This window comes from Schistocerca nitens, chromosome 7 (genome assembly GCF_023898315.1).
Source record: "Schistocerca nitens isolate TAMUIC-IGC-003100 chromosome 7, iqSchNite1.1, whole genome shotgun sequence".
Lineage (NCBI taxonomy): Eukaryota > Metazoa > Arthropoda > Insecta > Orthoptera > Acrididae > Schistocerca > Schistocerca nitens.
This window is the reverse complement of record NC_064620.1, coordinates 217,955,614-217,983,550: the sequence shown is the minus strand read 5'-3', so window position 1 is coordinate 217,983,550 and position 27,937 is coordinate 217,955,614. Positions and strand designations below refer to the sequence as shown.

Here is a 27,937-nt window from a genome sequence, read left to right as displayed (position 1 = left end):
TACAAGTACGTCGATCGAAGATGTGGCCACAGATTAGCAGGAGGGTCGAACGGCGGTGTGCAAACATGCAACGCACGAAACAACCTGCATAGCTATCCATACAAAATAACATATTCCTGCTGACCTGCCAGCAAGACAAACGCTCGCTTGTTGCTCGCATCGAAGTGGACAATGAATGACCATGGAACATTCTGTGGACAGACGAAGCTCATTTCCATCTCCAAGGATAAGGTGACCAGATGCAGACATATCAAGAAAGAGGGCAAACATCTTCAAAAAGGAGGACGAAGAAAAAAGACCGGCACACGGAAACATACGCTAGCATTTAATAAATGAATGAATTAATAGACATAACACACATTCCTTAACTTTTACTGGTACTTCCCTGAAGATTCGATTTTCTGTAGAAGAGTAGGCTCGCTTACCAGATAGATGTAAAAAGTTACACAGGAAAATTCTTTTAAATTATACTGAACCATCAACATACCTTTAACAGATTCGTGGTTCAGCCTATTCCTGTCATCAGTCCACTGTGTTGTAACGAGCGAAAATTTCTTTCTGCATTTGAATTGTGCCCTGATTTACTGAAAAAGTATTCGGCAAGTTTTAAAGAATCTTAACGACAGTCAACAGCCCTACTTTCACAAAACTACCTGGTCCACATTTTTAAAGAAAAGAGCAATAGAAGGAAAATAGTTGCAAATGTAATTTTATTACGGTCAACTTTGCGAGAAAGAAGTACAATGTAAAGTCCGCACGGACCCCGAACAAAAGGACATGTCCGGATTTATCCGAACGACTGCTCACCCTGTCAATACGCAGAATATTGGTAACGTAAAATCCACACGCACATCAACTGGTACCACTGCATTAAGTAAAAGTGACTGTTTTGCGGGTTGATGGCAACGATTATTACAGAGCTGTTATGTTTTCGGGAGAATGAGTGGTCCTGTTACCTACACCGTCACTGGCAAACGCGATGAGTGTCTTTCGCACACCAACATCATTCCAAACCATCAACAGCACGGATGTCTGGGTAGGATCATTTTATGCAAGATGGCTCTCCGCCGCACATTGCAGAGGCGTTTCGGAAAAGTGAGAATTATCAGCCGTCATTTGTCTACACCCTGGCCCTTCAGGCCAGTTGATCTTAACCTGTTTTACTTCTGGCTATGGAGTTCACTGAAAGCTGATGTGTTCAGTGCTCCAGTTACGAATGTATCTTAATTGAAGGCATGCATTACGCAACTCATTTTGAACGTGACCCCTGACACACTCCGATCTATTGTGTAACATGCTGTTTCTTGATTTCAACTTGAGGCAGAAAACAGTGGCCAGCATACTGAACACGTCTTACGCCAGTCTCACGACAATTTAATTTTGCTTTTAATACGGTTTTTGGCCTCAGGCAATTAAAAACCGATTTCTCCCTTGCCGTGGTGGTTGGGCTTGCCCAACTAACAGTGCCACAACTGTTGACTGCTAAACTCGTGCAGTCATGCACTCATTTGTAGCCAACCCCATTTACGTTAAGGTGCTTACAGCACCATGTATATGGCGTTTCCCCCTGCGTCAGTATCATGCTGTTCAAATCTGACGTCATCCTGAGCAGTGGTTCTCTTTCTACAGCGTTTTGAAATCTGAAGTTTAATTACGGAAACCCTGAACGTAAGTACACACACACGCACACATGCCGGGCGTCTCTCCGATGGGCTGTCAGGAGCATTTTCTCTGGTGCTTTGAGAGATATTTGCAGTTTCGTTTTTGCAATGTTCTTTCTTACGATGCCCAGCGCCGAGGGAAAGCGTCGGTTTGTTTCCCGTTACAAACAAAATGATTTTTAAAATGAAATATTGAGTGCTCGTTCGATAGAGCGCTCTCAGATTAGCCTAGTGTGTAATTCATTTTATCGATATGTACCTATTAATAGGAACAGTAAGACACAAAGAATAATCAGAACTCTAGCAGCGACTAAGCAACGTTTCTGCCTGTCGGTAGTAGCCCAGATCACTTACGTGATCTGGGGTAGTAGTCAGCGCAGGCCAGTGTGGTGCTGCTGGAGTACTCATTCCTCGTGTTTTACTGTCCTCTTAATACAGATCGGTAAAATGAGTATCGCACTAGACAAATCTGAGGCTGTTCTGTCGAATGGGCACATAAAATTCCACTTTAAAAGTCGTTTTATTTGCAGTGGGTACTAAGCTGATGCTTTCTATCGATATTGGATGTTGCATGAAAGATGTGATGAGCAGTATTTGTTTGGGTGCACCCCAGCTACAGGTTGCAGAAATGAAGTTACAAATATCTGCTGAAACATCGGAGAAAATGCGCCTGACGACTTGTAGGAGAGAGACCCTTTATATACAGGGTGATTCTTATTAACATTTAAAAATCTTCAAAGTGACGTAGATGTCACTGAGAAAAGTAATTCATTGTAAGACACATGGGGTCGCAAATTTCGAGAAAGACCCCAAAAGTAGATTACAAATGCTGAACATGTGATGGAGTACTTCGGGGAAAAGTAATGTTTAAATGTTCTCTAACACCAACAAGAAAGTGTTGTTGGGTCCGGTCATGCTGGAGCTAGAATTGTTGTCTGACTGCTAGCAAGACACTCTCCAAAATTTCTGGTAGTACTGCATGAAGAACAATACAGTAAAAGACACAGATTGGCTATGGATCATGCACCAATAGTGTTGTTGTCCTCAGTTTGCTGCAACACAGCTTCCTCAAACTGAACAGTCCATACACTGCAAAATCTACCAGTTTCCCATCAGTCTCATCTAAGGGATACTGTTCCATGAAGACCACCATCAAGTCTTTGAAATGTGAATGATTTAGTAACTTCCTTCCTGGAAACTGTTCTGCAACAGGTGCCTTGCCGCTCGACTTGCCTCCACATAAATAAGATACATGTCAACTAACACGGTTACAGTGTAATCAGCCATAAAAAACTGTAAACAAAAGCAGAAAATTTCATGCAAAGGGCATAGCATGATATAAACAATAATAATATAATTCTTTATACAGGGATGCGGACATTGCTAGCAGTAATGAAATCTTGCTTTTCCTAACAGTAAGATGTAATTGTGTGCAAATCAGATCCTAATGTCAACAAGTTATATACAAAGCAATCAAAACAAATGTGAATGTTGGCCTGAGGGAAGTCCAATTAGGATTTAATGTCCTACTGACATCAAGTTCGTTAGAGACAGGGCATAACCTCTGTTTGTTTCAAGGACGGGGATGGAAATTAAAGGAACCACCCTGACTTTTGTCTGGAACAGTTTAGGAAAATTGCAGGAAACCTGATTCAGGATGCCTGTACACGAATTTGAACAATCATTCTCCTGAATGCGAGTCCAGTGTACTAAGCATTGTCACCTCATTGGGTAGAGAGAAGAGAGGGAAAGTAAGAGTCTCTCTCTCTCTCTCTCTCTCTCTCTCTCTCTCTCTCTCTCACACACACACACACACACACACACACACACACACAAACCATGAGCCAAGATGACTGCTCCCTGCCATGAGATTGAATGCCACCTGGTAGTGTTGTCAGCACATGCCATAGTAAGGAAACTAAATAAGTGGATTTGACAAAGGGTAGATTGCTGTGGCATTGTAACTTGAGAATCAGCATCTTGAAAATGGTAATGCTTCTCGGCTGGTCGCATGCTACTATCTTGAGCATCTATGGAAAGAGGTTGATGTATGGTGAAATGATAAGTACACGATGAGATATTGAATAACTTTGTTAGACTTTCCAGATGATTCATTGTCATCTTGTAGAATTGGTTGTACTGCCTGTGTTCTGCATCTTCCCAACACAATATTTCAACATCGTAACTTGGTGTCTTCATCACGTATGTCCCGAAATATACTCAGGCAACACATGACGAAGATGCCAAGTTACAATGTTGAAATATCATGCTGGGAAGACACAGAACACTGGCACGTATTGAATGCCTATGGTTCATTACAGAACGTTGAGCTCTGAGGCTTCCCCTGCCTGTCAAGTAGAACATGTGGCAACCTGTGACAGATTTGATGACAAAGCACAATGCTATATAGAGCAGGCACAAGTATTCCACAGCACACCATTCAGCGCACATTGATGAACAGGAGCTCCACAGCAGGAACCCACCCCTTTATGTTCCCGTTATGACCCACTGAGATCATCAGTTATGACTGCAATGAGTGTGGGATCATTGAGATTGGATCAAGCAACTGAGAACAGCATAGCGAATGCATTATTGTAGCCAAGGTAAGACAAAGCCCACATGCACCACAATATTACAAGTCATATGCCACCTAGCTCCACAGATAAGGAAGAGATTGAAGGAAAGTATGATGAGATAAAAGAAATTATTCAGATAGTTAAGGGAGACAAATATTTAATTGTGACAGGGGACTGAAATTTGATACCAGCAAGAAGAAGAGAAAGAAAAAAAATAGGTGAATACGGACTGGGGGAAAGAAATAAAAGAGGAAGTTGCCTGGCAGAATTTTGCACAGAGCATAATTTAATCATTACTAACACTTGGTTTATGAATCATAAAAGAAGGCTATATGGAAGAGACATAGAAACACAGGAATATTTCAGATTGATTATATAATGATAAGACAGAGCTTTTGGAACCAAATTTTAAATTGCAAGTCATTTCCAGGGGCAGATGGGGACTCTGACCACAGTTTATTGGTTATGAACTGTAGATTAAAAATGAAGAAATTGCAGAACAGTAGGAAATTGAGGAGATGTGACCAGGATAAGTTGAAAAAACCAGAGGTTGTTGAGAGCTTCAGAGGGAGCATTAGGCAACAACTGACAAGAACACAGGGAAAACACTACAGTAGGAGACAAATGGGGAGCTCTGAGAGACAAAATAGTGAAGACAGCAAAGGATTGAATAGGTAAAAAGACAAGGCCTAGTAGAAATCCCTGATTACAGGAGATGTTGTATTTAACTGATGAAAGGAGAAAATATAAATATGCAGCAAATGAAACAGGTTAAAGAGAATACAAACATCTAAAAATGTGATTGACAGGAAGTGCGAAATGACTAAGCAGGAATGGCTAGAGGACAAATGTAAGGATTTTGACGCATATTTCACTAGGGGAGAAACAGAACCACCTACAGGAAAATTAAAGAGATTTTTGGAGAAAGAGAAGCAGCTGTATTAGTATCAAGAGCTGATATGGAAAACCAGTAATAAGCAAAGAAGGGAAAGAAGAAAAGTGTATACAGAGGTTCTATACAAGGGAGTTGTTGTTGTTGTAGTCTTCAGTCCTGAGACTGGTTTGATGCAGCTCTCCATGCTAATCTATCCTGTGCAAGCTTCTTCATCTCCCAGTACCTACTGCAACCTACATCCTTCTGAATCTGCTTAGTGTATATATCTCTTGGTCTCCCTCTAAGATTTTTACCCTCCACGCTACCCTCCAATGCTAAATTTGTGATCCCTTGATGCCTCAAAACATTGTCCTACCAACCGATCCCTTCTTCTAGTCAAGTTGTGCCACAAACTTCTCTTCTCCCCAATCCTATTCAATACCTCCTCATTAGTTACGTGATCTACCCACCTTATCTTCAGCATTCTTCTGTAGCACCACATTTCGAAAGCTTCTTGTCCAAACTAGTTATCGTCCATGTTTCACTTCCATACATGGCTACACTCCATACAAATACTTTCAGAAACGACTTCCTGACACTTAAATCTATACTCGATGTTAACAAATTTCTCTTCTTCAGAAACGATTTCCTTGCCATTGCCAGTCTACATTTTATATCCTCTCTACTTCGACCATCATCAGTTATTTTACTCCCTAAATAGCAAAACTCCTTTACTACTTTAAGTGTCTCATTTCCTAATCTAATCCCCTCAGCATCACCCCATTTAATTTGACTACATTCCATTATCCTCGTTTTGCTTTTGTTGATGTTCATCTTATATCCTCCTTTCAAAACACTGTCCATTCCGTTCAACAGCTCTTCCAAGTCCTTTGCTGTCTCTGACAGAATTACAATGTCATCGGCGAACCTCAAAGTTTTTACTTCTTCTCCATGGATTTTAATACCTACTCCGAATTTTTCTTTTGTTTCCTTTACTGCTTGCTCAATATACAGATTGAATAACATCGGGGAGAGGCTACAACCCTGTCTCACTCCTTTCCCAACCACTGCTTCCCTTTCATGCCCCTCGACTCTTATAACTGCCACCTGGTTTCTGTACAAATTGTAAATAGCTTTTCGCTCTCTGTATTTTACGCCTGCCACCTTCAGAATTTGAAAGAGAGTATTCCGGTTAACATTGTCAAAAGCTTTCTCTAAGTCTACAAATGCTAGAAACATAGGTTTCCCTTTTCTTAATCTTTCTTCTAAGATAAGTCGTAAGGTCAGTATTGCCTCACGTGTTCCAACATTTCTACGGAATCCAAACTGATCTTCCCCGCGGTCCGCTTCTACCAGTTTTTCCATTCGTCTGTAAAGAATTTGCGTTAGTATTTTGCAGCCATGACTTATTAAACTGATAGTTCGGTAATTTTCACATCTGTCAACACCTGCTTTCTTTGGGATTGGAATTATTATATTCTTCTTGAAGTCTGAGGGTATTTTGCCTGTCTCATACATCTTGCTCACCAGATGGTAGAGTTTTGTCATGACTGGCTCTCCCAAGGCCATCAGTAGTTCTAATGGAATGTTGTCTACTCCCGGGGCCTTGTTTCGACTCAGGTCTTTCAGTGCTCTGTCAAACTCTTCACGCAGTATCTTATCTCCCATTTCATCTTCATCTACATCCTCTTCCATTTCCATAATATTGTCCTCAAGTACATCGCCCTTGTATAAACCCTCTATATACTCCTTCCACCTTTCTGCCTTCCCTTCTTTGCTTAGAACTGGGTTGCCATCTGAGCTCTTGATATTCATACAAGTGGTTCTCTTTTCTCCAAAGGTCTCTTTAATTTTCCTGTAGGCAGTATCTATCTTACCTCTAGTGAGATAAGCCTCTACATCCTTACATTTGTCCTCTAGCCATCCCTGCTTAGCCATTGTGCACTTCCTGTCAATCTCATTTTTGAGACGTTTGTATTCCGTTTTGCCTGCTTCATTTACTGCATTTTTATATTTTCTCCTTTCATCAATTAAATTCAATATTTCTTCTGTTACGCAAGGATTTCTACTAGCCCTCGTCTTTTTACCTACTTGATCGTCTGCTGCCTTCACTACTTCATCCCTCAGAGCTACCCATTCTTCTTCTACTGTATTTCTTTCCCCCATTCCTGTCAATTCTTCCCTTATGCTCTCCCTGAAACTCTCTACAACCTCTGGTTCTTTCAGTTTATCCAGGTCCCATCTCCTTAAATTCCCACCTTTTTGCAGTTTCTTCAGTTTCAATCTGCAGTTCATAACCAATAGATTGTGGTCAGAATCCACATATGCCCCTGGAAATGTCTTACAATTTAAAACCTGGTTCCTAAATCTCTGTCTTACCATTATATAATCTATCTGATACCTTTTAGTATCTCCAGGATTCTTCCAGGTATACAACCTTCTTTTATGATTCTTGAACCAAGTGTTAGCTATGATTAAGTCATGCTCTGTGCAAAATTCTACAAGGCGGCTTCCTCTTTCATTTCTTACCCCCAATCCATATTCACCTACTATGTTTCCTTCTCTCCCTTTTCCTACTGACGAATTCCAGTCACCCATGACTATTAAATTTTCGTCTCCCTTCACTACCTGAATAATTTCTTTTATCTCGTCATACATTTCATCTATTTCTTCGTCATCTGCAGAGCTAGTTGGCATATAAACTTGTACTACTGTAGTAGGCATGGGCTTTGTGTCTATCTTGGCCACAATAATGTGTTCACTATGCTGTTTGTAGTAGCTAACCCGCACTCCTATTTTTTTATTCATTATTAAACCTACTCCTGCATTACCCCTATTGGATTTTGTATTTATAACCCAGTATTCACCTGACCAAAAGTCTTGTTCCTCCTGCCACTGAACTTCACTAATTCCCACTATATCTAACTTTAACCTATCCATTTCCCTTTTCAAATTTTCTAACCTACCTGCCTGATTAAGGGATCTGACATTCCACGCTACGATCCGTAGAACGCCAGTTTTCTTTCTCCTGATAACGACGTCCTCCTGAGTGGTCCCCACCCAGAGATCCGAATGGGGGACTATTTTACCTCCGGAATATTTTACCCAAGAAGACGCCATCATCATTTAATCATACAGTAAACCTGCATGTCCTCGGGAAAAATTACGGCTGTAGTTTCCCCTTGCTTTCAGCCGCGTTCGCAGTACCAGCACAGCAAGGCCGTTTTGGTTAATGTTACAAGGCCAGATCAGTCAGTCATCCAGACTGTTGCCCCTGCAACTACTGAAAAGGCTGCTGCCCCTCTTCAGGAACCACATGTTTGTCTGGCCTCTCAACAGATACCCCTCCGTTGTGGTTGCACCTACGGTACGGCCATCTGTATCGCTGAGGCACGCAAGCCTCCCCACCAACGGCAAGGTCCATGGTTCATGGAGGGATACAAGGGAGATGAAGGCAATATTATAGAAATCAAAGAGGATGTAGATGAAGATGGCGTGGAAGGTATGATATGGTGTGAAGACTTTGGCAGAACACTGAAAGGTCTAAGTTGAAACAAGGCTCTAGGATTAGACGACATCCATCAGAACTACTGATAGGCTTGGGAGAGCCAGCCATGACAAAACTCTTCCATCTGGCATACAAGATACATAAAACAGATGAAGAAGAATGAAATGATTCCCATTCCAAAGAAAGCAGTTGCTGACAGGTGTGAAAATTATTGAACTATCAGTTTAATACGTCATGACTGCAAAAAACAAACTTAAATTCTTTACAGAAGAATGGAAAAACTGGTAGAAGCTGACCTCAGAGAAGATCAGTTTGGGTTTCGGGGAAATTTAAGAACACGCAAGGCAATACTGACCCCCACTTATCTTAGAAAATATGTTAAAAAAAGACATATTGTCATTTACAGCATTTGTAGGCTTATAGAAAGCTTTCGGTAATGTTGACTGGAATACTCTTGCTTTGAAATTCTGAATGTAGGCCGAGGTAAAATACAGGGAGCAAAAGGCTATTTACAACTTTTATAGAAAACAGACGGCAGACATAAGTCGAGGGGCATGAAAGGGAAGCATTGGTTGAGCAGGGAGTGAGACAGGGTTGTACACTATCCCCGATGTTGTTGGTTTGTACACTGACCAAGCAGGAAAGGAAACAAAAGAAAAATTTAAGAGTAGGAATTAAAGTTCAGCGAGAAGAAAGAAAAACTCTGAGGTTTGCCAATGTCATTGTAATTCTGTCACAGACAATAAAAAACTTGGAAGGGCAACTGAATCAAATGGACAGTCCTGAAAGGAGGGTATAAGATGAACATCAACAAAAGTGAGACAAGGATAATGGAACAAAGTTGAATTAAATCAGGTGATGCTGAGGGAATTTTATACATTAGGGAATGAAACACTTAAAGAAGTAGATGAGTTTTGCTTTATGGACAGCAAAATAACTGATTATGGCTAAAGCAGAAAGGATATGAACTATAGACTGGCAATAGCAAGAAAAGTGCTGCAGAAGAAGAAAAAATTAACATCTAATATAAATTTAAGTGTTAGGAAGTCTTCTCTGAAGGTATTTGAATGGAGTGTAGCATGGAAGTGAAACATGGAGAATAAACAGTATGGATAAAAAGAAGATAGAAGCTTCTGAAATGTGGTGCTACAGAAGAATGCTGGAGATTAGATGGGTAGATCATGTGACTAAAGTGAGCAGAATTGGAGAGACAAGAAATTTTGTGGAACAACTTGACTAAAAGAAGGGATCAGTTGATAGGGCACTTTCTGAGACATCAGGGGTTAAAAGATTCAGTACTGAAGGGAAATGTGGGGGGTAAGAATTGTAGAGGAAGACAAAGAGATAAATATAGTAAGTGGATTCAGAAGGCTGTAGGCTACAGTAGTTATTCGGAGGTGAAGAGGCTTGCAGAGGATAGAGCAGCAAGGAGAGCTGCATCAGACCAGTCTTTCAGTCGAAAAAGTGAATATTGATTATGGTGAATGTCATCAAACTATTAGAAATGTTGTGCAGTTATACACTGAAGAGTATTCACATTGTATCAAGCAATCATGATCTGTCTTTGCAAACATTATAAAACAAATTTCTAGAAACTGGAAGTGTGGAGAATGAAATACGCCAAGGAGAAAGAAGAGCAACTGATGAAAAAAATGAAACAGACATTTTAGTAGCATGCTACTACAAGGCACCTCAGAATTACGAGAGGGATCATCCAAAGGAGTGTTTTGTGAACACTGCATTCCATCACATTTCATACTCTTCACTTTTTGTTGCATCTACAGTTTCATGGAAGTTACTTCAAATATTGTTTACAGTTCTCTGAATGTGCTCTATGAAAAGACCAAAGTGATGCAGCATATATATGCAAAATTTTGTTTAGCGAAGAAGGACCATTTACAAAGCATGGACAAGTCAATCTTCACAATACACTTCTATTGTCAGTTGAAAATCCATGCTGCCTCACAAAAGTGGATAAAAACAATGCTCTTCGCCCATCAATGTTTGGTGTGTGTTTCTCAAGATCCATACCATTAGTCACTATTTTATTGATGGGAATGTTAATACACTGAAGTATCTCAAATTCCTAAGATATACTGCTGCTGCATTTATTAGAAGATCTGCATCTATCAACAGTTCACCATTAACATTTCTAATCCCCATGCCATGCGCACCCATATGTTCAAGCCCTTCATTTTCTGAACCAACTTTTGCATTCAAGTCACCCACTAAAATTTTTATGTCCCTAGAATGTGTTGGTCTAAGGACTCCATTAAGCTCTATATAAAATGCACATTTTAATTCTCCTTTAGCTATTTCAGTGGGTGCATAGCATTGAATTACAGTGACATATTGCACATTTGTTTTAAAGCATGCAGTTATTATCGAGAATACATTTGGAATCATTATCCAGAGGCAGTTGTAAGTAGGTTTCTGACAAGTCTGTTTTGGAAAAACACTGGCCACCAGAAAGCCATGCTAAGCATTCATTCTGATGGGGTAGGGGATAGGTGTCAACAATAGACCAAATTTTACAGAATTTTTAAAATCACTACAGAGCCAAAGGTAGCCATTAGGTTTTGCGACATTTACCAATGAAGTAGACAGTTCACTAGAGGAGGTAGCTGTGACAACACCCAAGGGTGTAAATGAGTTGAGTTCTGACCTGACTTGTTCCCATAAAGCTACTAGTATGCGGCGGGCATGGGGAAAAGAAAGTAGGACCTGTTGGTTCCATTGTGATGTGAGACTTTAAACTAGTAGCACACTCTAAACATTCCAAAAAGAGAGGAAAATTCCGAGGAGAGTGCATCCAGTTGTTGATATGCAGCTTAATGCAATACCAAATGCATTTTGTGAGAAATACAGAATCCAAAAATTCTGAAGGCGTTTCACCCAAACAAGTTTTCAATGTTGGCATCATCCACCACTGGAAAAGTCAAAAGGTCGAAAAACTGCTTTATGCACTATGGGAGTAGAAAACTGTCCCAACAAGGTATTTATTTGTTTTTCGTAACTCACACACTGATGAGAGATGGGGATCCAAGATCAACAAAGGTTTCAGAATTTAACAAAGTCACTGTCTCATCTGTGTTTACTTGCATTTTTAACATCTTGTCTGTAAGACATACTTCAATATAAAGTTTGTTTGGAGCTACCTTCATTTGGGAAACACTGTTCACATTCATGATGTGCCACAGAGACCATGATTACATGGATGCATCATCATCTCCCCACCCCCACTCCCCCCATGGGCTAACCAATGGCAGCAGAGGAGGAGATGTAATGGTAGCTACTCCACATTGAGCTTCTATCTATTTTCTCGCTTCCCTGGATATTTCAAAAGACATTTTTCAAGGCATTGTTCAAAGTCTCTATGAGAGACAGATTTTCACACTATAAAGTGCATTCACGAACTTTTATATCAGGAGCAAAGCATATTATAGTACAACAGACCATCAAATTAGTATACGAGCCCTGGTGAGCTTCAGTAACAAACTGACAATGATGGCTAAGTCCATGAAGTTCTGCTGCCCAAGTTCTATATGACTGTTGTTGCCACTTTTGACAATGGCAGAACTCAATGCAAGCAGCAATGACATATGTTTGCAGTCATAAGCAGAGAATAACGGACATATTTCATCAAAAGACTGACTGGCAAGTTCCTGAAGAGAAGCTAGCGAATGCAAAAAGTGATAAACAAAAGGAGAAATCACTAACATAATGAAAGCCTTAAATATGTTGGGGCTGAAGACACCAAAAGCTTGCATATGCTGCCAGCGACATTCTCCATGTGCATCTCAATCTTCCGCAGAATCATCATACGGAGGTACTGGTGGGGGCTGCATAAATGGTGGTGAACCCGTGGGTGTCAACGATGCTGCTAAATGGTTTAGTGCCAAAAAGAGAGCTTGCTGCGGGTTGGCGAGAGCTCGTCGCTGTTCAACACTGACAGATTTACCATAGTCAACAGCAAAATGATACACCTGGAGTTGAGTACTATACTTGTCACCATAAATATTGTAACTCTGCACAAGCACAATATCAGAGTTCCCACCAACCAATTTTTATTCCACTTCCACATGAAGGCATATACTAAGACTTTGAATGATATTACATTTAAGTCCGTGAATGAGTTCGTGGAGGTGATGCAACTAGTTTAGTATAGCTCAGAAAGGTTGACGAGAACAATTTGAATCTTCGTCCTGCAGTTTCTTGACTGATGAAGCACCAATGGGAATTCAGTCTTCTTCAACGATCGTTAGCACTTCACAGTCACTTGCACCAATGATATTCACTCTGTACTGTATGTTGCCTATGTCATTGATGCGACAAAAAATTGAATAAGTCACAATGGGATCTGCAGTTGCATGTGCTGCCAGCCATTCTAAATAGCCTCGCATCACTAGAATTGTACTGGTTTCCAAGGTCCATTTGATTTTCTCTTCCTCAAACCTTCTCAAACAAATCTCTGTCCCATTTTATCCATTTTCTTTCATTCTTCTTCCTACTTGCCTTTTGCTCTGGAGAATTTTTGTAACAGACTTCGACACTTATATTTTCACCTCTTCCATCTCCAGCATCCACTCATTTAATATAGGAGGAGAACCAATTCTTCATACACCTCTTGTATGAACGAAACATCATAATTACCCAGAATATTTAGTGAAGGGTAATCAGTTTTAGAGTAATAATCATGATAAGTTTTTCTGTCTCATGACACTGAATTTCTGTCTTCTAATTCCTGTCATACTTGTTTGCTCAGTTCATATTTATATGTTTTGTGACCTGATTTAAACTGCCAACTTTCTAACCACTTCTTTCTTTCTTCTTCCTAAATTCATTTTGGCTCCCTCCTCATCTCTCTCTCTTTCCTTGTCGGCCTTCTCCTGTATCCTTCTAGCTTATTTCTCTTTATTTTATGTCACCCTCTCTATCCTATATTTACTGAAATGCACCAATAACTTAGCTATTAGCTCCATTTTATCAGCACTACCTTCTGACATTTTACTTACTTCTTGTGCCTTTGCTTTCACCTCTCTCTCTTTTTCTCTCTCACTACTTTCTTTTCCCAATGCCCCCATTGCACCACTTTTTTCTCCTTTTAATGGAAAATTCTTGAGACAAGTCACAGAAGCCCACTGTGTAAACAGCCAACATGAAGTTCAAAATTGAGCACTTAAAGCCCAATTACTGCTCAAAACTCCACTGCTCTGAGCTATAGGAGTCACCTTGCTGAACTGTACAGCCAATGGTTGATGCTTCCAACCAGTGAAGATGAAGTTCAGTGTGGTGGTTCAAACCTTGGCAGGTGCTGCCAAGTGAAATGTTGTTTCTCATCTGTCCTTGACACTTCTGTGGTGCTGCACAAATTCCCAATTGAACTAGCAGCCATAATACTCATATGCTTATGCACTGTGCGGCACACAAGACAAATTATCAATGTACTGCTCTGCACACTTGCTTGCAAACATTTTTCTCTCTGAATAGCTACAATACTACATCAGTCTAAATGAGGATCACCAGCCTCGCTTTGACCCAACAGACAGGGTTAAAATGCCACCACTCCTGTATCACTAATAAATGCACTGTAACCATGTAACTACTTCCAGAAAAATCTCAGTTCATACCACTACACTGGAAAACTAGAGAGCAATGAATGCAGCCACTACACCATCTCTCATTGATAATATCCTTCATAAAAAACAAGTGCAGCAGTCTAATGTCAAAAAAGAAGGAAGATACATAACAACGCAAAAAATTCATAATTTGAATTTCCACTGGAACAAATGGAATTTGTTGTTTTCTGTTAGATATTGCCAAGACTATCTTGTTTGTTAAACAATACTCCAGCTAGGACCTGGCTCCACACACTACTAGTTGCCTCTTTCTACCAATTACAAGCATGCCCATTATCTGCAATACTCACCTGCAAAAAGTGGTAAATGACTACAGCTGGTTCTCACATCAATACATGGGAACACAATCGTGAACTTTTTTGTGACTTTCCGCAAGGGGAGAAAACTTTTATTGAGCACTGACAATCAGGAACTACTGATATCTGAAAAACTTTTCGTAAGGTCGCCACCTCTTCCCCCACAATACAAAATTTGCATGCCACATTTTACCATTTCTCATTTTGTGGGCTCCAAAAGCCATCCCATGAATTTATTTGATCAGTCAGGCACTACTATCAGTCAGCTAAGAGCTGCTTCTGACCAGGATTTTTTCAAAGCTAATTTAAAACACCAGACACCTTGGGGAAATTGCTTACCACTGAAAACAGCATAGTTGGTCCAGACTACCACCTGTTTAATAGAATTAAGGCAAGACTGGCCCGTTCTCTCCAAGGACAAACCCTTCCTTGCTCTGGATCCCAAAAACCAGCTGTGGTTTAAATACCAGCAACACTAGAATGGCCAAAAAATGATATGTTCAAACTGATTATGATTTTAAGGGGAAAATCATCACAACAATGGATTACTGCAACCTTCTGATGAGATTATGGGAGGCTGTCAAGAAAAAACATTGCAGGAAGCTGTTTGAGGGTGTACTTTGGTCCATGACAATGCCCTAGCTCATTCAACACCGGACAGACACGCATGCTGCTTCTTTGGGCTACAAATTGTTTAGTCACTCCTTCCATCTACCTCAAATTGCACTCAGTGATGTTTTCTTCTTTCCATTTCCAGAATGAAGAGGATTGAATTTTGAGATGCAACATTTTCTGAACAATGGAAATGCTGAGTTTTACAACCAATATCTCCGCTAAGTCATTCACCACTGGGAAGTGCTCATTGTCACAGTCTTGATTTTATTTATTTATTTATTTTTTTGAGATGATAGTTAAAACTTTAGGAGTAACCCTTGCAATTAATTAATGTATTCATTGTGTTCCACAGATTCCGTCCAGAAGGAGAACTTTGAGAGATATGAAACAAGTCCAGGTGTACATTAACAAAAGACAAGCAAATCATATAAACTTAATATAAGGAGCAATTAAAACGTTTCCATTTTAAGGCCAAGCATTTCAGAATCAGTATTCCAATCATGCAAAATCACCACGAGCACTGAGGCAATCATCCCACCCGATGCACCAGGTTTAAGATACCTGCTTGGTGAAACACTGTGTCCCGCTGCATGAAGAGTCGGTAAGTGCCTGCTGCACATCCTCATCCAGCCCAAATTGTTGACCCTCCAAGGTCTATTTTAAGAGATCAAAGGCATGATGATTGAATCAGGTGAGATCAGGACTATAGGGTGGGAGCCCAAGTGTCTTCCACTTGAGTTTGTGTAACTTTTGCACTATGATATTTGCTAATGGGTAAGTGTGTTATCATCAAGCAGCAGCACCTTTGTTGCACCAGTTCACAATGGTGCTTTTAAACAGACATGGTGCCCCATACATATTCTCCATTCTCTGATGGATGTCAACCAGTGTTTATCCTTCAGCAGCCAAGAAAAGGATAACAGTATGTTGGTCTTGATCGGTCACATTTGGTAATAAAGCCACCTTAGTTCACATTTCTGCAATTTACCACATGCACATCAGAAAGACATGAAAGCCACACTAATCCCTTGCCCTCATGTTGGTACTTACACTTGCATCGGAGTTGCGCTACATTTAATATACGCTGCAGAACTGCCCTCAACAGAAACTTTTTGATTGTCCCTTATATTTATACTGCATTAACAATAAAAAATCACTAAAGTGCTTAATACACTCCTGGAAATGGAAAAAAGAACACATTGACACCGGTGTGTCAGACCCACCATACTTGCTCCGGACACTGCGAGAGGGCTGTACAAGCAATGATCACACGCACGGCACAGCGGACACACCAGGAACCGCGGTGTTGGCCGTCGAATGGCGCTAGCTGCGCAGCATTTGAGCACCGCCGCCGTCAGTGTCAGCCAGTTTGCCGTGGCATACAGAGCTCCATCGCAGTCTTTAACACTGGTAGCATGCCGCGACAGCGTGGACGTGAACCATATGTGCAGTTGACGGACTTTGAGCGAGGGCGTATAGTGGGCATGCGGGAGGCCGGGTGGACGTACCGCCGAATTGATCAACACGTGGGGCGTGAGGTCTCCACAGAACATCGATGTTGTTGCCAGTGGTCGGCGGAAGGTGCACGTGCCCGTCGACCTGGGACCGGACCGCAGCGATGCACGGATGCACGCCAAGACCGTAGGATCCTACGCAGTGCAGTAGGGGACCGCACCGCCACTTCCCAGCAAATTAGGGACACTGTTGCTCCTGGGGTATCGGCGAGGACCATTCGCAACCATCTCCATGAAGCTGGGCTACGGTCCCGCACACCGTTAGGCCGTCTTCCGCTCACGCCCCAACATCGTGCAGCCCGCCTCCAGTGGTGTCGCGACAGGCGTGAATGGAGGGACGAATGGAGACGTGTCGTCTTCAGCGATGAGAGTCGCTTCTGCCTTGGTGCCAATGATGGTCGTATGCGTGTTTGGCGCCGTGCAGGTGAGCGCCACAATCAGGACTGCATACGACCGAGGCACACAGGGCCAACACCCGGCATCATGGTGTGGGGAGCGATCTCCTACACTGGCCGTACACCACTGGTGATCGTCGAGGGGACACTGAATAGTGCACGGTACATCCAAACCGTCATCGAAACCATCGTTCTACCATTCCTAGACCGGCAAGGGAACTTGCTGTTCCAATAGGACAATGCACGTCCGCATGTATCCCGTGCCACCCAACGTGCTCTAGAAGGTGTAAGTCAACTACCCTGGCCAGCAAGATCTCCGGATCTGTCCCCCATTGAGCATGTTTGGGACTGGATGAAGCGTCGTCTCACGCGGTCTGCACGTTCAGCACGAACGCTGGTCCAACTGAGGCGCCAGGTGGAAATGGCATGGCAAGCCGTTCCACAGGACTACATCCAGCATCTCTACGATCGTCTCCATGGGAGAATAGCAGCCTGCATTGCTGCGAAAGGTGGATATACACTGTACTAGTGCCGACATTGTGCATGCTCTGTTGCCTGTGTCTATGTGCCTGTGGTTCTGTCAGTGTGATCATGTGATGTATCTGACCCCAGGAATGTGTCAATGAAGTTTCCCCTTCCTGGGACAATGAATTCACGGTGTTCTTATTTCAATTTCCAGGAGTGTATTATGCATGCTTACACCAGGTAAATATAATAAGGCAAACTGGAAAGAAAACTGCTTCTTTTAAAACAGCTGTTGCTCCCTCAGTTGTACTAAATAGTTGTTGTTTGTCTCCCATTGGTAGCTTAATGCTTATTTGAATAATCTGGTATTTTTCAAAGAAAACTTACCAACATCTGTAAATACTGAGTCCTGTTTAAGTACAGTGTTACATGTCATGCAGATTTACAAAAAACACTGCAGCTTGTCATGTAGCTAAGAGGTCATTTCAGTCTTTGAATTTAGATAGACAATTAATAGGAAGAGTGGCTAATGAGATGTGTTATTAATTTTATTTTGCAGTGGTAAGAATGCCAGTTTCTTGATTTATGTTAGATGGGAGCTTTCTGAATACCTTCACAGTAAAGTACAAATCTCCACTCTAAACTGTAGACAAGGAAACAAAATACACACGAAACTTAATTTTGTTTGGTTGCTTCTGCTTAACAAATGTGTAATTTATTCCGTCTTTGGTTAGCAACCAAATAAACAAGACCATTGTCATTAATTTTATGAAGTTAATTTGTGATAAATACAGAAAAAACAAATTAGACTCTTCCTTTCTAGTGTGTGAACTATTTTGTTCATCAGGATCACAAGTTTTGTATAATTTTTGATAGCTGTGGTGCAAGAGACATGGACAGTGGACCTTTTTGGGGAGGGAGGAGGTCCATCCCCCGATGTTGAAATACATGCTCGTGATTTGCAGGGGGCAGAAGCTCTCATAAGTTTGAGACCAAACGTCAAGACGGGCATCAAGGCATATGCTGGACCAAAATGAAAGCCTGAGGGAGAAGAGAGTGGCAATCCCAACTCGTCTTCATCAACAAATAAACCAGATATTGAACCAGGCATCATTCAATGCAGGTATGACTGATACTTATTCCTTAAACAATCAGGGAAGTTCCATTTCCCAATCAGATATGATACCTCCGCTGTCGGAGATTAGTTCAATCAGAGTACAAGTATTGAGAGAAGTGCAAGTCTCTCAGAGAGAAACTACCAGTCCTCAAAATGTGTCTACTATCAATGATCAAAATAAAACTAACAGATATGAGGCTGACACTGCTGGTACTTTCTATGTGTTTGTCGAGGGAATCAATGGTAATGTTGGGTAATACCATTCCATGACTTTGGGAAAATTATTATTCACTTCAGACACGGTATTTAAAAATACAGTCATGAATCTCAAGGCTGTTGGGGAGAACAGAGTCTGCACTGATTCGCTACAGGGGAAACTGCCAATAAATTTATAGAAGACAATCCTGTGGGGGGGGGGGGGAACTAACGGGGCTGCTTATACCCACCACCAGGGAGTTATAAGAAACATAGATGCTAATCTGTAAAAGCTGGAGCTGGAGAAAGCCATTCAGTCCTCAAATCCCTGTGACTCATGTATGCAGCAGGTTCAAAAGAATAAATCACTTGGATACAGTAAGCAACTTCCTCGACAAACACGTGTTATCACATTCTCATCACAGTACTTACCAGAATATATTACAATCTGTGATGTGAGATGTGCAGTTAGGCCTTACATTCCTCTAGTTGGACAATGCTTCCATTTTCTAGGATACGGCCATTTAAGTATTCAGTGCCAGTCAGAGGTATGTTATAATAAATGTGGAGGTAACCCTGAGGAGTCAGCATGTGCAAGCCAAACTACATGCTGTGTACATTGCAAAAGCAATGACATGTCAAGAGACAAAAATTGTCCAATGTATATAAAACAGTAAGACATTAAAAAAGCTTCAGCTGTCCTTCACATTTCTTTCTAAGAAGCCGAAGAATATGTTAAGCACAGACATATGCTTCAGTGGCCGGACACCAATGTACAAGTGAACTAGACTGGGATAAGGAATTTCTTTCCCACAAAATACACAGCAAAGGTTCACGATAATCATCCACCCTAACAGATCTGAGCCTACAAAACCTACACCAACTCCTACCCCCCTCTTTGCCAATATAAATTTACCTGCATACCCCATTACAGAGAATCCTTACGCTCTCCGGCTGGTGCTCTCCGGCTACCAGACACATGTCAACAACTTCTATGATGGGAGGACAAGAACTCTGCATTGATTGATAAGCTAGTATTTGGAATATTAAATTTAATAACTCATTTAACCTCTTCCAATACAGGCAATGTAAGCAAGCAGAAATTTACAACATGGTTTCCTCAATTTTATCCAAGAAATAAAATGTGGTTCATAAGCAGAGAGAAGCATCTTCTCACTTCAGGATTTAAGTGAGTTTGAACATGGTGTTATAGTCAGCACATGAGCTATGGGACATGGCATCTCCAACGTAGCGATGAAGTGGGGATTTTCCAATGTGACCATTTCACTAGTGTACCATGAATATCAGGAATCTGGTGAAACATCAAATCTCTGACATCACTGTGGCTGGAAAAAGATCCTGCAAGAACAGGACCAATGACGACTGAAGAGAATTGTTCAACATGACAGAAGTGCAACCCTTCCGCAAATTGCTGCAGATTTCAATGATAGGCCATCAACAAGAGTTAGTGTGTGAACCATTCAACAAAACATCATCGATATATGGGCTTTCGGAGCCAAAGGCCCACTCGTTTACCTTTGATGACTGCAAGACACAAAGCTTTATGCCTCGCCTGTGCCTGTCAACACCAACATTGGACTGTTGATGACAGGAAACATGTTGCCTGGTTGGATGAGTCTCATTTCAAATTGTATCGAGTTGATGGACGTGTACAGGTATGGAGACATGGACAATGCATGTCAGCATAGGACTGCTCAAGGGGTAGAGGCTCTGTAATGGTGTAGAGCATGTGCACCTGGAGTGATGTGGAGCCCCTGATATGCCTAGGTACAACTCTGACAGGTGACACATAAGCATCTGGCCTGATCACCTACATCCATTCATGTCCATTGTGCATTCCGATGGACTTGGGCAATTCCAGCAGGCCAATGTGACACTTCAAATGTCCAGAATTGCTACTGAGTGGCTCCAGGAACACTCTTCTGAGTTTAAACACTTCCTCTGGCCAGAAACTCCCCAGACATGAACATTATTGAGCATATCTGGGATGCACTGCAATGTCCTGTTCAGAAGAGATCTCCACCCACTCGTGCTCTTACGGATTTATGGACAGCCCTGCAGGATTCATGGTGTCAGTTCCCTCCAGCACTACTTCAGACATTAGTCGAGTCCATGCCATGTCGTGTTGCGGCACTTCTGCGTGCTCACAGGGGTCCTACACGATATTAGGCAGGTGTACCAGTTCCTTTGGCTCTTCAGTAGGACAACAGGGGTAGATATTCAGAGCACACCATTAACACTTACCTATTAACACAATGTTAAATAGCTTTAAGATGAAACAGAATTAACAAGTGTCTTCAGCTGCTAATTTTGTGCTCATAATCTGACCGATTTTCCACTCACATATCTAAAAATTTTACATGCTGGTATTCATTAATTGCTACCCCTACTAACCATAAAGCAAACAAGTTAACTTGCAGGCAGACACTATTACAAGACAAAAAACACACACACACACAAGCAAGCACGCAAGCACACCTTAGGCACACATGACTGCCATCTCCAGCAGTACAAGCCAGATGATTCGGGCCTGAGCTGCCGGGGTTGGCAGTCATGTTTGCATGAGGTGTGTTTGCTTTTGTGTATGAATCGTGAGTGTCTCTGCTTCTCTTTTTTGATGAAGGCTGTGGCCAAAAGCTTTGTGTAAGTGTCTTTTTATTTGTATCTGTCTCCAACTTAATGTGTCTTCCTTAAGGTAAGTGGCACTCATATTTTCCTACATTGTTGATATTCCTCTGTGGAATTTCCACTGGTTGTTTTTTTAAAATTTTACGGTTAATCTAGGTGCTGTGAATCATCTGCAAACTTATTTCATCAGGAGCATTCATGAACTTATATCCTGCTCTGTTGAGTTGAGTCACATTTTGTGTCATTACCAAATACCAATATGGCTGTGTGAATGCTAACAATGAGAAGTCAGTGGTGTAAAGCAATGGCCCACAGATGAAACATGGAGGACTCTCTACTAGTCCATTCTGTGCTAGTCTTTTGTGTTAATTAGGTGTGGAGAGAGAGAGAGAGAGAGAGAGAGAGAGAGAGAGAGAGAGAGAGAGAGAGAGGAAGAGAGAGATTTTCGAAATCTAACAGGAGTACAAAAATTCAGTAGTGTGTTTGAATACACATATGATAATCAAAATACATACAAGAAATATGTTCCAAAAACAAGTAGCTGCTCTTTTACCATTAATACCAAGTGTTCCACATAACCCGTCACAAAGAATGACATTCACAAAAGTAGAATGAATCAAAGTATATGTTACTGCTGTTAACATTTCATTACCTGTGCTCTAATATTGACGAAGTTATATCACACGTTTTTGATATTTCTTATGTTTGAATAAAATTTTATTTATGGACTGAGACAAATAAATCGAAACTGTCTACTAATGCCCACCTGCTAATTTGCCCTCAACTTGAACAACCCTGCACAACACAGGACCTGATTGAGGGAAACAACAAGGCCATCGGAGTTGCTACCTTCTGGAAATGCTGACCGGACACAGAAATGAATGACTATTTATGAGTACAAAGACAACTTAAAAAGACCATCAATTCTCTAATCACTGTTAATAAGATGTTTTTATTCCTCAAATCTAGGTTATCAAATAATTTTCAGGAGTACCTAATAAGATCTGTTTTAGGGTTTCTTTTTCTTTAATTTTCAGCTATTTCATATTTTCTGTTGTATAAGTTAGTTAAAGGCCTTTGCACAAGAATATACAATGCCACACTAAACCCTAAAAAAGATGGAAAAGTATGCATGGATATTATTTGACTGTCTTGTATCATGGTTTTGTATAAGATAGTTTATGTGAAACTGAGTTTTATTGGCTTTTGTCTTTAGACAGCATCAATGCTCATGGAGCAGAGAGTTATGAGGGTTGGAGCACTTGAGGCTGCCTAGAATATCTGATATATGTAATGTACTTTGAAAGTGGCAACAATTAAAGTGATTCTGTTAATACAGTGAAGAATGTGCGATATGTAATCTTTGCAGTTAATTGTTATCAAGCTGCAATAATTCACTTGTACTTGAATGTTTATAAGTAAACTTAATGAAATCGACTACTTTGATAAAAATATAGTTATCTCCAATATTGGAAGCAGCTGCATGGTGTGGTACGTGTATATTATTTTATTTGGTGGATGTAGCACATTTACAAAGAAACATACACAGAGTTTAAAATTGGTCATCATCAGCCATTTAACACTCTCTGTACCAGGCCTATTTTATGTACCTGTCCCTAGAAATCAGGCAATTTTGCCAATATTTAAAAAATCACTGCATCAAATCTACTTTTTGGATTGTGGCTAATTTGGTACCATTTTGAAGCTGCACTTTTCTCCTTTAATTATGTGCAAAAGAAACTACTTTGGAACACACAGCTTTAAGGTAGAAATCACATAGATGTTTTTAAGAATTTAGAAAAGTCATGCGGATAAGAGAATGCAATAGTTATTTATTTTAAACTAATATTATGTATCTAAAAACAAAGATGATGTGACTTACCGAACGAAAGCGCTGGCAGGTCGATAGACACACAAACAAACACAAACACACACACAAAATTCAAGCTTTCGCAACAAACTGTTGCCTCATCAGGAAAGAGGGGAAGGAGAGGGAAAGACGAAAGGATGTGGGGTTTAAGGGAGAGGGTAAGGAGTCATTCCAATCCCGGGAGCGGAAAGACTTACCTTAGGGGGAAAAAAGGACGGGTATACACTCGCACACACACACACACACACACACACACACACACACACATCCATCCACACATATACATTGGTGTCTGTATATGTGTGGATGGATATGTGTGTGTGTGTGCGCGCGAGTGTATACCTGTCCTTTTTTCCCCCTAAGGTAAGTCTTTCCGCTCCCGGGATTGGAATGACTCCTTACCCTCTCCCTTAAAACCCACATCCTTTCGTCTTTCCCTCTCCTTCCCCTCTTTCCTGATGAGGCAACAGTTTGTTGCGAAAGCTTGAATTTTGTGTGTGTGTTTGTGTTTGTTTGTGTGTCTATCGACCTGCCAGCGCTTTCGTTCGGTAAGTCACATCATCTTTGTTTTTAGATATATTTTTCCCACGTGGAATGTTTCCCTCTATTATATTAACTAATATTATGGCACTACATAACATCTTTCTGTCATTGTACAATATTTGCATACAAATTTCACACAGAATCATATTGTTTTTTAGTGTGGAAAATTCTGAAGCAAGGTTCCAGGCAGAGTGAAACACCACACTGTTCACATTCGTACCATGCCTCTTTGTGAGAAGCTTTGCCATTCTCTTTCTTGCTCCTGGCACTGCACACATGACGCATATGGGCAGCACATTTCTTTGTAGTTGGAGGTACGTACTGCAAAAAATGTCTTTTTGTTCGCTAACCTACAGTTCCTTCATTCCTTTGTATGACTTCAAGCGTATCATCTTCAACAAGCTGAGCTGCAAGCACTGTTATGAAGTCTGTTATTGTGGGTTTCTTGTTGTACACTGCATTGTATAGCCAAAAAGCATTTGATACTCCCATCAGCAGCAGATGGAAATATAATTTTCACCACCATTCCACAATTCTGTGCTGGAATGGATTTACTGCAGGTGCTGGTCACCAATATCCACTCCAATTTTATTCAGATTGTAATCCAGTACCTGAAGTGGTTTCATTATTACAGACCCATTTTTCTTAGTATGCGTACCAAATGTGGCCTGATGCCTTGTAGACAATGTATACACATCCCTCTTATCCTTCCACTTCATTACTAATACATTATCTTTACGCCGAAAAGACATTTCGCCCTTTCTCAGCTTATCAGATACTAAATCTATAGGTAATCCTTTCCTTCATTTGTTCAGAGTACCAACAGCTCCAATACCTTTGTCAGCCAGTCGAAAAAGCTCTGGACTGGAATAAAATCAGTCTAAATACACAGTATGACCTCTATTCAGTAAGCCGCTGTCAGACAGCAATTGCAATACAACAGCGGACGAAGAATTGTCAACAATATGCGTACCAGCATAAACTTCATAGTTTACAACATATCCACTACTGGCTTCAGCAACAGCATAACCCTTCAGTCCATACTTATGAGGCTTATTTTACATGTAAACACGGCAGCTCACTTGACCTCAAAATGGGCATATTCCTTCATCAATTGTCAGCTTTTCTGAGGGACGATATGCCTGGATACATTGCTCCTTCAAATTCTTATAATAAGGTAAAACTTTATAAAGTGGATGAAATAGTTCCTCACCTGGTTTTTTTCTGTTTAGAATTGTCATCAAGATACAAGCACAACAGTATCTGAGTAAAACACAAATGACTCATAACTTGGGGACAGAAGTTACAACGAAGAACAGGATTAGTGCTCCAGTGGTCCACAATTTTTGGCTTTCTTGAAATACACATGTGGAAAAGCATACCCAAGAAATGCCTCATCACACTTGTAGTCACTGGCTTCCAGGAACTCAAAACTGAATTAGACTTCGTGTTATTTCCTCTTCTTTTCTTCTGGATTGTCTGTGATGCATAAAAATTCGTCTGTATCTTGAGGTCTTTTACATCACTGTCAGTAAGGAACACTTTACTGAAATCCAGTACAGAACTTGAGTCGTCAATATTCACTAGAATCTGCCTGGGTGTACTGTTGACCGGCAGGAGTAGGTAGGTGTCAAATTCAGTCCAGTCAACATCTTTTGGATATGGCACAGCCGCTGGATTTGAAGTAACACCTTCAACATCATTCTTGTCTGCATTTGAAGACAAGCTGTCATCGATCTCGCTCTCTAAAAGGAACATCACATTATATGTAACTACATATATCTCTTACAGAAGACATGTTCAGCAGAAATGTGTGTACTGCACAATTACAAGCAGTGATATGCCGCTTAAAATTAAGAAATATGTATCTTCAAACACACCATTGTATTCAGAATCATCAGAATCACTCTCTACAATATCCAGAGTGCTGCTATATTAATCAAATTCGTGATTTCTGTGTCTGATAAACTCCGCCAAGATATGATTACAAACATGAAACAACACGACATAAGGAAGACTGAGAATGCAAAGATAAATTTTAACATGAATTACAGTGCTGTAATCAACACTGCTGTGTCATCTATGGACGCATTTTGCTACTAAACATCTGTAAAACGTATAACATCCACTACTGGATAAAGGCCTTCATGTGGGACTAAACAGAATAAAATAATTTCTCCTAGCTCCATACAGTTTCCTAATCCTATACAGACAGTCCTGAAAATTTGTACTTTTGAATTTTTAATAGCTACAACTATACTTGTAAGATTTATTATGAAAAACTTATGGCGCATGCAATGTGTAATTGATGTACAAGTAGATTACTTCCTATTATCTATTGCAAGTGCCCCACATCCTTTGTTATAAATCTTTAAAAGTTTTGTCATTGTTATTAAAAAATCACAAGCACATTTTCACGACTGTCTGTATAGGACTAGGAAAAGTTGTTTTATACTTTGTAGTCCAATTTAAAGATGTATTATATCTAAAATTTATTTAAATAGTTATTTTCTTCTTTTTAGTCTTGTACATGTGAAATTTCTCAATGGATTTTAAACATTTTGAAGAGATTATATTTTTTATTTAAATAATTATTTGTATATCTGTGCTCGCTTTTCACCCGTGGCATTGCCTGTATATGTGTATGTCATATTTACTGCACACATCTCCCCACCTCTCTGTCTATCTCCTCTGCCCACCTCACTCTCTGCTCAGCCGTACCCATCCGCTTGCATACCGCCTGGTAAACATTCCCATACTACCCACACAAAACACCACTCCTGCAGGGTGCCCTTGATGTCAGGTATTAACAACCTTTTTCACCCTCACTCCCCCTTCCCCTTACAAAACATAGGGACAAGAAAGCAAGTTAATATTGCATTGTCATTCATTTCTAAGCTCTGTTTAAAGTTTCAAGTCCTTAGCTGAATGGGAGGTTAGTTTAAAATCGAATGCAAAATTTATACTGAAAATTTGTAGACAAACAGGCAGACAGGCAAGCAACTTAATAAAAATGTGTTAAAAAGGTAATATACACTGATTGTTAACTTTTATTTTCAGACACATCAGAAGATTAATTTTGGAACCCTACTTAGTTTACCACAGGCACTCTAGGTCACTTTTACTCTTCTCTTGATCCCTTTTCCTGTCCCTCCAGTCATTGCCTTCAATGTTCTCAATAAAAACTCATCAAATGGTTCCATGACTACACATTAATTTGCACTATTTCCTTCTCAATGTGAGTTACATTATTTTACAGTTGATTATCAGTACTACTTTCAACCTTTTCTTATTACATTGTTCCATTCGTGCTGAAATTTGTCTCCAGCTAAGGCAAAAAACATTATATTAGGAACAAAATGAAGGTATTCCATTGACATGCATTCCTTCTTTTCCCAATTTCAGAGTCTGAAAACATCCATTAAGTCTGCTGAAAATGTCTGTAGTGATATTGAATTCCCTTGCCTGACATGTACTCTAGTACTGAGATACATTACATGTCTCCCCTAAGAACATTTTCTCTGGACTTTCAGCAGATGTTTGCAATTTTGTTTTTTCAAGATACATGAACCAGCCTGAACAAATACTGCTCACGGCTTGTTTCATGCAAGGCACAGTGCCAATGGAAAACATTGGTCTGGTTCTTGTTGCAAGCAAAAATATACAGTTTAGTGATGTGTGTTAACTGAGTAGCAAAATATGTAGTGCACCCAAACTCCAGAAGTGACAGAGTAGCACTGCTGCATGGCAGGAGCAACCAGACTGCACAGTGTGGTCCGGGTCATAATATGAGGCATGATGGCCTAGGAGGAAATGGCCAACAAATACTTAGCAATCTTTTCGAACCTGTATGTTATTGACTGCGTCAGAGACTGATCATGAGATTAACGTTATAGTCACAGAATTAGCAAATCCCAAAACAGATATTAATTTCAAGATTTTATGGTCTGGTATTTCAGTTTCCATATCCCTAACATGAAAATATCTAATTATTCATCATATATTCCTTCCCCAATTTTA

At 40.5% G+C, this 27,937-nt stretch overlaps 1 long non-coding RNA gene across 3 annotated transcripts in view; it reads left to right on the top strand.

The window, feature by feature from the left end:
* LOC126195422 (uncharacterized) overlaps positions 1–27,937 on the top strand; it is a 37,976-nt gene that overhangs the window by 3,110 nt on the left and 6,929 nt on the right. For 2 of the 3 annotated variants that reach the window (XR_007538604.1, XR_007538606.1), the window contains exon 2: positions 15,312–15,770. This is a non-coding gene — a long non-coding RNA (uncharacterized LOC126195422). Of the gene's footprint in view, positions 1–15,311; positions 15,771–18,508; positions 18,667–27,937 lie in introns of all 3 variants that reach the window. The other variant, XR_007538605.1, reaches the window with a different exon arrangement.